Source organism: Solanum lycopersicum, chromosome 7 (genome assembly GCF_036512215.1).
Source record: "Solanum lycopersicum chromosome 7, SLM_r2.1".
In the NCBI taxonomy this organism is placed as follows: Eukaryota; Viridiplantae; Streptophyta; class Magnoliopsida; order Solanales; family Solanaceae; genus Solanum; species Solanum lycopersicum.
Window position 1 is genome coordinate 37,564,239 of NC_090806.1, and position 11,627 is coordinate 37,575,865.

Sequence of the window (11,627 nt, forward strand, 5' to 3'; positions counted from 1 at the left end):
TAAGAAATTGAACTAAGCACCGATAGACTAGTAATGAGCTTGTCCAAGCACATGTAAGCCTTATTAGATAAGACTACCACCAAGGTGGATAAGGGTCTCCAAAACCTCCTAGTCTTTAAACTCTGTTGCCACCATAGGTTACTAGCTAGTGGATCCACCTATGAAAGCTACGAAGTATTCGGTTTCACTTTGTCTGGCGAACCACCTTTTTTCAGTGAGGGGAAAAAACTGGATTTCATGTTAGCTCACAAGATCTATGTCGGTTAATGCTAAAGAATTCTTTAAGAATGTAAGAAAGAAACAGGAGAAGTATGTCCAAAATGAACATGAGATCAAATAAGAAGAAATGTAAGTTCAAAGTGAACTAAGTAAGCAAAAGCATAAGTATATCAAAATTATCAGTATTTGATCAGAATGAAGTTTTAACAGTTATTGTCTTATGCCAATAAGGAGAGCGAAACAAATAATGGGCATAGCCAATAAATATATGCCTCAACATCTTTATATTATGTAAATGATCAAATAATGGGCATAGCCTATAAATATATGCCCCAACAACTTTATATCATGCAAATGATCAAATAATAGTCCTAGCTAATAAAGATTGGCTTATAAAGACATCATGCCCAATTTAACAAGAATGGAAAGAATAACTTGTAAGTACGGTAGCCAAATCATTTCCTTAGTCTTTTGGATTACATACTTGATTCATTGTAGGAATGGGACTACAATGAATCATTGCACTCGTAAGTAAATCATAGGATAAAAGGAGATCATTGAACTATACAACAACAAGAAGAAAATACTGAAGAATAAACTAAGTCTGGATTAAGGAGCTCTTGGCCTAAGAGGGAGTAAAAATATTAATTTTTGTTCAAGTTGTTCTAAAATTATGTTCATGATTCCAGGGTCTTATGTTCATATTGAAATTGAGTGGTGTGGTTTAAATGCATGAAAATATGTCATAATTCATAGCATGATTCATAAATAACGAATTAGGAAAGTAAAGTGACTTCACTTTCAAAAAATTCCATGTTGATATAGGAAGAGCTTTCCTTGATCAAGCATAGTACTTATGTGTTTATGTGCATGCACACATACTTATTACAAGTGTTTACTAACCCATATACAATTACTACTTTTATAGGTACATGTCCTTGAAGAAGATTGAAGATCAGTTGAAGCAGTTTGGACTAGTACCTTTAGACTTTGGTAGGTCCTCTTGAGTTCGAGGATGCCTACACTTTATATTCTAGCTTTAGTAGATTGGACATAGCTAGTGGATTTTGTCCCGAAAATTTACTTTCAAACATTTGTTCAAGCTTTCATATTAAGGCCAGTTTGGAAACTATTAATGATATTATATATTCTTCATTTCAATTGTTCAATCTATTATTAGATGGTTGTTTACTTTGAGCTGTTAGTATATCAATCTTATGCAGAAACTATATGAAGTCAAAGTGCACTTCACTAAATTTAAAAATTCTTAAATTTTCAGCAAATTTAACTGTATGGTTGTGATGAAAGCTAAGAAGAGGCTTGTCTGCGACCTATGAGAGGTTAATGACGTCGGTCTCATTTAGGGTCTAGGACATGGGTGTGACAAACTTGGTATCAGAGAATGAGGTTAAATTACCTAGAAACTGAGGCTCAAAACAACCACGTTGCGTAGTTTCTAGCTTATGGTTGTGAACAGCACCATAACCATGACTTAAAGACTTAGTGATTTTAAGAATCTTCCCTTCTTCTACTATTTTTCTGGTTGTGTATAGTTTTGACATTTTGTGTCATTCTAGCATCTACCTTCCTTCTTTTGTGTGTGTGTAGAAGAATGAACACAAGAAGAAATACAGGCAGGAGAGTTGGAGAATCAGCTACTGGGGGAAACCAAGCTCCTCCTCAAGCCCCAGCTGCTAGAGTGCAAGTGCCTGTTAACCCAGCTACATTGATGGATGGAGAAGTGAGAGCAGCACTATTTCAGATGTCCCAAGCCATCACTGCTCAGGCACAGGCTATCACAGCGCAGTCCGCTAGAGAGGGTGCTCCTTAGGGAGAACCCACATTCTATAACCATGGCTAGCAGACTGAGAAATTTCACCAAGACAAATCCTCCAATCTACTTCAGGTTCAGAACCATCAAGGATCCTCAGGAGTTTTTTGACATGGTCCACAAGATTCTCTATGCTGTGGGTGTTAGTGAAGAGGAGAAGGTTGAGATGGTTGCATACCAACTCAAGGATGTGGTCACTAGTACCTTGCATGTTTTTTCTTTCCTGTGTATGCATTATTAGATCCAGGATCCACCTTGTCTTCTTTTATTCCTTTAGCAGCTAGTAAATTTGACTCGCTTCCTGAGATATTGCATGAACCTTTTCTAGTTAGTACTCTTATAGGAGAAAGCATTAGAGCTAAAAGAGTATATAGAAATTTCCTAATCACTGTTCTTGATAGAGTTACCTATGCTGACATAATAGAATTAAATTCTTGACTTTGATATAATTTTGGGTATGGATTGGCTCCATAAATGAGATGCTACCATACACTATAGAAATAGGGTAGTAAGGTTTCATTTTCCTAATGAGTTAGAGCTGGAATGGGAAGGGCGTAGTTCAAATCCAACAGCTAAATAGTTTCCCACCATAAAGCCAATAAGATGTTATCTAAGGGGTTTTTATACCACTTAGTCAGAGTCAATGACTTAGAACATGAATTTCATTCCACAGACTCTATGTCCATAGTGAATGAGTTTCAAGATGTCTTTCTGGAGGATTTACTAGGAATCCCTCCTGAACGCGAAATTGACTTTGGTATTGACTTAGATCCCAACACCAAACAAATTTCAATTCCTCCTTAGAGAATGGCTCCAACTGAACTCAAAGAGTTGAAGTTTCAGTTAAAAGATATACTTGATAAAGACTTCATCCAGCCGAGCATATCCCCATGGGTTGCTCCAGTGTTGTTCGTTGGGAAAAAGGATGGAACCCTTAGAATGTGTATCGATTATCAACATCTCTACAAAGTCACTATAAAGAACAAATACCCTTTTCCCAGAATTGATGATCAATTTGATCAGCTCCAAGGTTCAAGTTTCTTTTCTAAAATAGATCTTTGGTCGGGGTATCACCAACTTAGAGAGAGACAAGAGGACTTTTCTAATACTGCCTTCTATACTATGTATGGTAATTATGAGTTTCTGGTAATGTCATTTAGTCTCACTAATGCACCAGCCGCATTTATGGAACTTATAAGTAGGGTCTTCCGTAATTACCTTGTTTATTTTGTCATAGTATTCATAGATGACGTCCTCATATACTCTAAGACCAGAGAAGAGCATGAAGAGAAAACATTGCAAGTACTTAGGGAACATCAGTTGTATGCAAAATTTAGCAAATGTGAGTTTTAGTTGAGATTAGTGACTTTGCTTGGTCATGTAGCATCCGACCAAGGCGTAGAGGTTGATCCTATAATGATTGAGTTAGTAAAGAACTGGATGACACCCCTCACTCCTATAGACGTCCGGAGTTTGTTGGGTTTGGCTAATTACTTTCCCACGTTTGTGGAGGGTTTTTTCGGTATTGCTTCTCCATTGAAAGCTTTAACAAAGAAGAAGGCAAAGTTTGAGTGGTCTAAAACTTGTAAAAAAGAGCTCAAAGACCGACTCACTTCAGCCCCAGTACTCACATTGTCGTGGACTGGTGAAGAATATGTGGTGTACTATGATGCTTCTCGAGTAGGTTTGGGATGTGTTATTATGCAGAATGGCAAGGTGATTTCATATGCATCAAGACAATTGAAAATCCACGAGAAGAATTACCCTACCCATGATCTTGAGTTATCTGTTGTGATATATCAATTAAAACTTTGGAAACATTACTTATATGGTGTACATGTTAATGTATTTACTGACCGTAATAGTCTTCGATATGTTTTTACACAAAGAGAATTGAATCTTCGTCAGAGAAGATGGCTAGAGCTACTCAAGGATTATGACATGAGTGTGTCCACTATCACCCAGGTAAGGTCATTGTAGTGACCAATGCTTTGAGACGATTGAGCATGGGCAGCGTGTCTCATATTGATGATGAGAAGAAGGAGCTTGTTAAAAAGGTACACCAATTGGCTAGGTTCGGTGTACGGCTGGAACGTACACCAAGTGGGGGTGTTTCAATTCATTCCAGTTTTGAATCCTCATTTGTTTTAGATGTTAAATTAAGTATCATCTCAACACAGTACTTATGGAGTTGAAAGACTCAGCGTTGAGTAAGCTAAATGAATCATTCTACCTAGGGAGGAGTGGTGTGCTTAGATGCCAGGGCAGATTGTGTGTGCCCAATATTGATAATTTGAGACCTAATATTATTGCAGAGGCTCAAGCCTCCAGGTATTCCATTCGTTCAGGTTCCACCAAGATGTATCATGATCTTACAGAAATGTATTTGTAAGAAGGTATGAAGCAGGATAATTTTTTAGTTTGTGTAGGATTGTCCCAACTGCCAACAGGTTAAGGCCGAACACCTTAAGCCTAGAGGTCTGACCCAGTTGACTGAGATTCCAACATGGAAGTGGAATACTATTAATAAGGACTTTGTTGTTGGTCTGCCCAGGACTAGGAAATTGCATGATTCCATTTGGGTCATTGTTGACAAGATGACTAAGTCTGCTCACTTCATTCCTATGAAGTCTACTTATAGGGCCGAAGATTATGCCAAGCTGTATATTGATGAGATAGTGAGGTGTCATGTGATCCCTTTATCTATCATTTCAAATAACTAATCCTAGTTGACTTCACACTTTTGGAGATCTTCCCGAAAGATCTTGGGCACACAGGTGAAGCTCAGTACTGCTTTACATCCTCGGACGGATGGACAAGAAGAGTGTACCATTATAGACCTTGAAGACATGCTGAGAGCATGTGTTATTGACTTCAAGGGGAGTTGATATGATCACTTGCCACTGATTGAGTTCTCTTATAATAATAGCTACCATTCAAGTATTGGGATGAAACCTTTTGAAGCACTATATGGCAGGAGATATAGGTCCTTAGTTGGGTGGTTTGAGGTAGAAGAGTCTTCCATCCTTGGCCCTGAGATCATACTTGAGGCTATTGAAAAGGTGATAATGATCAGGGATAGATTGGCTACTGCTTACAATCGTCAAAAATACTATGCTGATAACAGGAAGAGGGCTCTTGAATTCGAGGTAGGTGATCAAGTCTACCTGAAAATATTGCCCATGAAAGGGGTGATGAAGTTTGGTAGGAAAGGGAAGTTGAGTCCGAGGTATATAGGTTCTTATGAGGTCTTACAGCGAGTAGGGAATGTTGCCTATGAACTGAAGTTACCAAATGACTTTGCTTCTATTTATCCAATGTTTCATGTTTCGATGCTTAAAAGTTTCTAGGTGATCCAGCATCCATCCTGCCTATTGAGGGGTTAGGAGTCGATGAGAAACTTTCTTATGAATAGGTTCCAGTTGAAATTTTAGAACTCAAGTGAAGCAGCTGACGAACAAGGAGGTTGCCACCGTGAAGGTGTTATGGAGGAACCACCTTGTTGAGGAAGAAACATGGGAGGCCTAGCCCGACATGAGATCTCATTAACCTCACTTGTTCAATTCTTCAGGTTAGATATAATCTTCCTAAGTCTTATTTTGTTTATGAAACTCTAAATTTTAGTGCATTAGTCGATTTTGGTGTTTTAAGTCCATAACTATGTGTTTTATACTTGCACTTATGAGTTAATATGAGTTCATGCTTGCATTCATGTTGCGGTTTTTGTATATTGTTGACATGATTTTGTGTTGCATGAGTTGTGATGTGCATTGAATTAAAGTGATATTAAGAAGGAATTTCCTAAATCTCATATATGAAGCTTCAGATACGCTTTGAGTAACGTGCATAATCCAGAGTAAGTTGTAATTCAGATATTCACAAAGAGTAAAGTTTCAAGTATGTGGATGTGTTTTTCGAAAATACCCTCTTTGATTCAAAATGATGTGTAGCTTCATTTGAGGACGAATGTTTCTAAGAGAGGGATAATGTAACATTCCAAAAAATGTACTTGTCTAGTAAAGATTCTATTAGGTTTTAAGAATACGTATTGGGGTACATAGGCATCCCAATGCCCAATATTGAGTAATATTGGGCATGTTAGAGAATATTGGCTTAAGGGTGTTAGCCAATTTGTATGTATTACCAAGTAAATTAAGATATACTTTGATGTTCAAATGCTCCAATCCAAGCTTGTTTAGGAATTCTACCTGCAATGAAGACCCTAAGCTAAAATTTTTGACTTCATATTACACACATTAGGTACGAGGCATTCAAGTGTCAAGCCTAGGTACTATAGCAAATCATCATTTAAAATGATCATATAGATTAAGCAGTGCCCAAGGACATAGTGATGGTCCTTGGACAAGAAATGTGTAGCAACACATGTGCAAGCACATGTGCAAGAGACCAAGCGACCAAGCCCCAATGAATTCGGTTAGGGCTGTTTGGGGACAGGCGCACGTATGGGTAAAGCTACGTGGAGCCTAGCTTCATAACCAATCCTAGTCTCTAACTAACATACCTAACTAGCTAACTAACCTAGGGCTAACTAAAATAAACTAACTACTGGGCCCGAAATCCTAAGACCTAACCGGGTGACACTAGCCGAGTAACTAACTCAAGAAACATCCTTGTACCTAACCTAGGATGGTCCAAAGTGGTTGGTTATGGTCCTAGTAACTTACGGGTACTTTAGTTATTACCCTAGGTCACTTAATTAATTAAATTAGCAATTTAATTAGTTAATTGATATTCCTTGTCAAACCCTAAACCCTTAGAGATTTTGGCTAAGTCAAATGCTCTCCTATTTTTAGTCAATTTAGGAGGGGTATTTTTTCAAATTATCTAATTGATTTGTTTAATTAAGTTAATTAGCCTAAGTTGAATTAGTCAATATTCAGTTTCTAAGACTTAGAGTCACGTTTATCCATAGAAACCCTTGACTGAAAAAAATAGTAAACAAACGTGAGAAAAAATTAAAAATTACTCTCGATTCTCTTTTGGCGATTTCAAGGCAATTCTTCAAGATTTTCGTGCAAACTACAGGGTGATCTTTGTAGATTTAATTCTACAATAAGGTATGGGTTTTCTCTCTTGGATTCCTTTCCCCAGGAGGCTTTTCAAAGGTTTTGATTTCAAGAAAGTCGAAACTAGGGTTATTCCCAATGACATTGTCGAACGTTCATTTCCTTAGTTCTCCCTATTTTTTATTCTAGTAGTATGTATAATGCAAATCTCGAGCATGTTGTTGTTATGTGGTGCTAACTAATCATTATATATAGGTTTCTATAATTTGATAATGTAGAATGAGACCTATAGGTTAGATCCGCATGATTAGAGTATTATTTGCATGAGATAAGAAATATTTTAATGCCCAATTGTGTTTGAGAAGATGAAATTGCTAAAAGTTGACTTGCTAAAATGATGAGATTGGCTATAATTTATACATAAGTTAATTGACTTGGCTAGTTATAATATCATAACAAGTGTTTAGTGAAAGTTTTGTTTATGCCAATAAATTGGCTAGCAATATTATTTCCCAAATAATTATATAGAGTTGACCAATGACTAAGTCATACTATGATGTTCTTATAAGTCCAGATACATGTTAAAGATTGATTTGACAAGTTGTAACTCAATGAACTCATAACTTAGGGTATGCAAATGATTGGGACAAGACCCAACATACCCTATCTAAATGAACTTATGAACATATGAGCACATTGAATAAGTCCTTACAACTTTCATAAAGAATAGTACAAGACTACAAAATAATGTTGAACAAGATAAGTTGAGTAATGAAATAACATAAAAGCCATGAAATTGACCTAGAATGGGGTGTTAAAGGAAGTGAGACAAGTCTCACTTGCTCCTAAACAGTATGTCAAAGATACTCACATAAAGGGGTGTTAGAAATCATGATACAAGTCTCATTCACACCATAATGATAATGTATGATTTAAGTTCACATTCATCAACTATAGAAAGGGGTGACAAGTAATCCATTCATCTGAGCATACCTCATACTAGAAGCATGCTTCCATAATGTGTGAGTCAACTCTAAAAGCTGTAATGTATAAGAAATTGAGCTAAGAACCGATAGACTACTGATGAGTTTGTGCAAGCACATGTAAGCCTCATGAGATGAGACTACCATAAAGGTGGATAAGGTTCTTTATAATCTCCTAGTCTTTGAAATCTGTTGCCAGCATAGGTTACTAGCTAGTGGATCCACCTAAGAAAGCTAGGAGGTATTCGGTTTAACTTTGGCCGGTGGACCACCTCTTTTCAGTGTGGGGAAGACACTGGATTTCATGTTAGCTCACATGATCTATGTTGGTTAATGCTAAAGATTTCTTTAACAAAGTAAGAAAAAAATAAGAGAAGTACGTTAAAAGTGAACATGATATCAAAAAAGAAAAAATGTATGTTCAAAGTGAAGTAAGAAAAAGCATAAGTATATCAAAGTTATTAGTATTTAATTAGAATGAAGTTTAGACAGTTATTGGCTTATGCCAATAAAGAGAGAAAAACAATTAATGGGCATAGCCAATAAATATATGCCTCAGCAACTTTATATTATGTAATGATCAAATAATGGGCATAGACAATAAATATATGCCCCTGCATCTTTATATTATGCAAATGATCAAATAAGATTGACTTATAAAGACTTCATGCCCAATTTAACAAGAATGGAAAGAATAACTTGTAAGTAGGGTATCCAAATCATTTCCTTAGTCTTTTGGATTACTTACTTGATTCATTGTATGAATGGGACTACAATGAATCATTGCACTCGTAAGTAAAACATAGTATCAAAGGAGATCATTCAACTACATAACAAGAAGAGGAAAAGACTGAAAAATCAACTAAATGTGGATTAAGAAGCTCTCGTCCTAAGAGGGAGCAAAAATATTAATTTTTTTTTAGTTGTTCTAAAATTCTTTTCATGATTCCAATGTCTTATGTTCATATATGTCATATTCATAGCATGATTCATAAATAACGAATTAGGAAAGTGAAGTGACTTCACTATCGAAAAATGGCATGGTGCTATAGGAAGAGCTTTCCTTGATCATGCATATTCCTTATATGTTTATGTGCATACACCCATACTTAGTACAAGTGTGTACTAACCTATATAAAATTACTATTTTTATAGGTGCAGGTCCTTGAACAATATTGACGATCAGCTTAAGCCGTTTGGACTAGTACCTCCAAACTTTGGTAAGTCCTCTTGAGTTCGAGGATGCCTACCTTTATATTATAGCTTTAGTAGATTAGACATAGCTAGTGAATGTTCTCACTAGAGTTTTCTTTCATATATTTGTTTAAGCATTCGTACTAAGGCCAGTTTGGCAACTATTAATGATATTATATATTCTTCATTTTGATTGTTCAATCTATTATTAGATGGTTGTTCAGTTTGATCTGATAGTATATCACTCTTATGCAGAAATAATATGAAGTCAAAGTACACTTCATTAAAGTTAAAAAGTTTTAAATTTTCCATAAATTTAACTGTATGATTGTGATGAAAAGCTAAGAAGAGGCTTGTCTGCGACCTCTAAGAGGTTAACGACGCCGGTCTCATCTAGGGTCTAGGACCAGGTGTGAAAGAAGAGACCGCCAGTACACCTTATTCAAGCAAACCTTAGTGTTCCTCAAAGTAACCCTAGATAAGAACCTTTCTATCTCATCATACTATTGCCATTTCATCATTATTCATCTAAGTCATTTAAGAGACAACTAAGCAAATAGAGTACTTCACATAATGGCCTTAAAAGACCTAGGGAACTCACTCTAACACCTTCAATGACTACTCGTGCCATGTGTAGGTAGCATCCCATACTACTACCTACACGTCATAAAACCTATCCAATACCTAGAGTGCACATCCCACATGATGGGAATAGGCATTAACCAACATAGACAATACTATCTAGGTATAGAATCCGGTGTCATAAGACCCCACGCCGTGGAAGGTGTTTTACTTTCCAAAGGTAGAACTAGGAAACATCTCATGTAGACACATGGTTTAGGGGATATCGAAAGACTTGTTGGCACTCTAGTCTCATTATCTTAAACATATCAAGTCAATGCTTTGCCTTAGTTCCCGTAGAGTAGTTACATTCACATACGAGTATTAGAGAGGGTACCATCACTAAGACTATCAACTCATAATACTATTTTCAAGAAGGTCTCCACAAGGGGTTACGATCATGGTTCATTAGGATAGATAATTCATGAAACGGGTACAATGCTAGGTCTATCCGATTCACTTCATTATAAACATAGTGATTTTCTCAAATCTATTAAGGACATACCCCAACTATGGTTGAATGAATGCTAATATCCAAGATTCACTTCAAGGACTCCTCTCAAATGCCACCTACACGTTTAGAGATAAGATAAAATATATGGAATTAGTAGATTAGAATGCACTAAGTATAGTGACATGCAATTAAAATCATGCTAAAAGTACATTTGTATAAAACGTGATTTTTTTAAGTAACACTTCATAAGACAAGTATAAGTGTCACTTACAAGTCAACATAAGCACATATAGTCACATTGTACGACATAGCATCAAGATCACTTCAAATACATAAATATGAGACCCTCCTACCAAAGGTTATTACCATTTCATTAATTTAACTCCCTACCAAGAATTACTCTAATACTTACCTAATCAAGACATGTAGAGACCGCAAATACACCCCTCTAAGCCTACCTAAGTAATCCTTAAAGCTACTCTAGATAAATATTTTTTTCATTTACCTGCATTTTATTTAAGTCATTATGTTTATTAAACCATTTAAGATATATTCAACAATTAAGAATTTTCACATAATGGTCTTGGTGAGACCTAGGGAACATACATACTAGCATCTTCAAAGCCTACTCATACAATGTCTCGATAGAGCCCCATTCCACTATCTAAACTTTGTAGAACTTATCCTATACTAGAATGTATCCCATGTGATGAGAATAGAAAATAACCAACATACACCATACAAGCAAGGCGTGGACTCCGGAGTCTTCCCAACTTCGATGGAGGGTGTTCCACTTGTCAATGGTAGAACTAGCACACATCCCATTTAGGTAAATGGTTAAGGAATATCAAGGGTTTCTTTGTAATATAGTCTCATCTAAATTTAGAATCCCTTACAAGCATATTCTCTTGGTGCTAGCTTTTGTTCTCATAAAGTAAATAAACCTAAGGGCATGTGATGAGGTACCATATACAAGTCACAACCAAAACATAATACACCTTACCAATGGGGGTCCTTTAGGGATGCCACACAATGGTCAAATAGGAAAGATTTATGACTTTCCTAAGGATGATTTCATGTCGGTCCAACCTACCAATCCCTAAGTCCATTATCACACAAGAAGGATATCATTACGGCTATCAACTTCAAGGATACCATAACCTTCTATCTAGGTTGAAGGTTCCGCATAAATGACCCTCTTAACTAAGTTCAAGATCATTTTTGAATCATACATACACATTCATGACAAATGTGTTTTAGCATAATAAGTCAAGAGTCATATTATTCACATTTCACGT